Here is a 2,863-nt window from a genome sequence, read left to right as displayed (position 1 = left end):
CCCCAACCTTTCTGAGCATCTCTGCTGGTTTGGAATGGCTCCCGTATGAGGAGAGATTAAGAAGACTGGGACGTTTCAACTTGGAAAAGAGACAACTAAGGGGGGATATGTCTGAGGTCTATAAAATCATGACTGGTGTGGAGAAAGTAAATAAGGAAGTGTTATTTATTCCTTCTCATAACATAAGAACTAGGGGCCACCAAATGAAATTAATAGGCAGCAGGTTTAAAACAAACAAAAGGAAGTAGTTTTTTCACACAAACACACAGTCAGTCTGTGGAACTCTTACCAGAGGATGTTGTGAAGGCCAAGACTATAACAGGGTTCAAAAAAGAACTAGATACGTTCATGGAGGATAGGTCCATCAATGGCTATTGAGCAGGGATGTGTCCCTAACCTCTATTTGCCAGAAGCTGGGAATGGGTGACAGGAATGGATCACCTGATGATTACCCCTTCTGTTCAGTCCCTCTGGGGCACCTGCCATTGGCCACTGTTGGAAGACAGGATACTGGGCTAGACGGTCCCATACTTTGGTCTGACCCAGTATGGCCGTTCTTATGTTTCAGCTAGTAGTGATCACACACATCCATTCCATACATTAGCCACAGAAGTCCTAGGCTAGCTCAGAGGAGAGCCATATGAAGATTCATCTGAAGCATGTTTCTGTCAGTGCTGTGCATTTTGGGGTGGGCATCTCTCTGGCGCACTGGTCATGGGGTGAGAATTGAAGTGGAAATGTTATTTTCCCTGAGCCGGCTTGCAGAGAGCAAAGTGGTGTCAGAGATCCATTGCGAATGAAGCCCTCTTCCCACTCTGTCCACATGTGCACTCTTGAGACTGCCTCTGCTTCAGGGTTTACCACGTTTATGGAAGCCAAGCTCATCGTCAGAACAATGAAACCAAGGGCTTGTCTACACTTGGAAAATTATCAAGATAACTACTCCAGAATGACAGGTTTCAGAGTAGCAGCTGTGTTAGTCTGTATTCGCAAAAAGAAAAGGAGGACTTGTGGCACCTTTAGAGACTAACAAATTTATTTGAGCATAAGCTTTCGTGAGCTACAGCTCACTTCTATACAGCACCTAGCACAATGGGTTTCTGGTCCATGAGTAGGGCTGCTAGGTGCTACGGTAATACAAATGAGTATCTGGAGTAGTTATTTGTAGCATAAACCCTCTAGTTTTGGTATTCATAGATTACAACCAGAAAGGGACCATTGTCATCTAGTCTGGCCTGTGTTACGTAGGTCCTAGGACTTCCCTGAGTTAATTCCTGTCTGAACAAGTCTCAGGAAAAACTCCAGTCAGTGTTCACACAGGGGCTTATACCTAAATAATTCCAGAATAGCTATTTCAGTAAACTTCCACGTGTAGGCAAGCCCTGATTGTGCCCCCTTCACTTCAGCTTCACCATGTGGCATCTCCTGAGCGCCTCTGATCTGCCACCCCACGCTTCAAGCAATTCTGGCTTAATTAATGATGGCCAAAACATGGCTCCAATGGTGACTTGGGTTCGCTGTGTAACATTTCTGCCACATGGACTGCCTCAGATGCACAAGGCTGCCTTCTCAATGTAAGAGCAAAAGGTATAAGTGGGTAGGATGGTGTCTGGAGTGATGCTTTCCACCCCACAAAAAATCTTGAGGGTTGCAATTTTTCTCCTCCCAATATGGAACAAAAAGCCAACATTTCTGAAATGTGTCATGAAGGGAAAGTGCAAAATATTCATTTTGGGTCAATCCAATTTTTTTTGTTTTTGATTTTTGATCTTCGAGTCAAATGTTCATTTTTGGGGTTTTTTTTAATCAAAACCTTTTTGTTCTGAACCACTACCATGGGACATTTTAACAATTTTGAAACTTTTTTTGGTTTTGTTTTTTGTACACAACGTCGAGCGATAGAAGTTTGTGAACAATTTCAGATGAATCAAAATGGCACGGACAAAACCTGTTCCGATGACAACCGATCTCGCGGCTCTGCTCCTGAAGACATCTGCTGCTGCACTCAGTAGGTGTAGTGCCGTTTCTGCCATAGTGGCCCAAGATCTCTAGAGCAGAGCTTCTCCAGCTGTGGTATGTGAGCTCCCTGTTCCATCCGTTCACTTTGCAAGGACACTGTCTGGTACGTCAAACGATAAAGTTTGGGAGTTGCTGCTCTACAGCCCTGTGCTCCCTGGCCTTGCTCCCTGGGCGTTCCTTGACACCTGCCCAAAGTAAGTGCAAAGTGCTCCCAAAGCGATATGATGACATGTAACATCCATTTTGCGTGTGTGGAAATGGCTGTACAGGAGGCATAGAGATGAAGAGTCAGGGGCTGGTCTGAGAGAGCGAGAGCTCCTCTTCCATGTAACCATGGCATTGTGAGTGATGATCTGGTGCTGCCCTATGGATAATGTGGCCTTGATCTCCCAAACTTCTACCCACCGTCTTCCTCCTAGCTGAGGAGTCAGTAAAAGGGAAGAGACAGGAGATTAAATCTATGCTAGTTAGCCTGACCCTAAATTGAAAAGGAGAGGATGGAACTGGATCCTCCTCCTACTGACCCCACATAGAGGATACAAGTACTTAAGCTAAAAGAGGTTGCCACAGAGCATTTGATGGGAGCGTAATCTGCTCATCTTTAAATACATTATACCTGTGCTGTGAACACCATGTGCTTTAAATGCTACGGTTCTCAGGAAGATTTGTAGCCAGCCCCTAACTTTGATCTGAATCTGGCTGCTTATTTCTAAAAACTGTGCTAGCAACATGGCAGGTGAATGTAGTGTTCTCAGTATTATTAGTCTGTGTCTAACGAGCCCATGAAAAGTTAACTGCTAGGAGATGCAAGGAAAACTTAAAATAGTCTCTCCCTCTTCAGTGC

The sequence above is a fragment of the Natator depressus genome, chromosome 10, assembly GCF_965152275.1.
Source record: "Natator depressus isolate rNatDep1 chromosome 10, rNatDep2.hap1, whole genome shotgun sequence".
In the NCBI taxonomy this organism is placed as follows: domain Eukaryota; kingdom Metazoa; phylum Chordata; order Testudines; family Cheloniidae; genus Natator; species Natator depressus.
The sequence above is the reverse complement of the archived record's forward strand: the minus strand, read 5'-3'. Positions refer to the sequence as shown.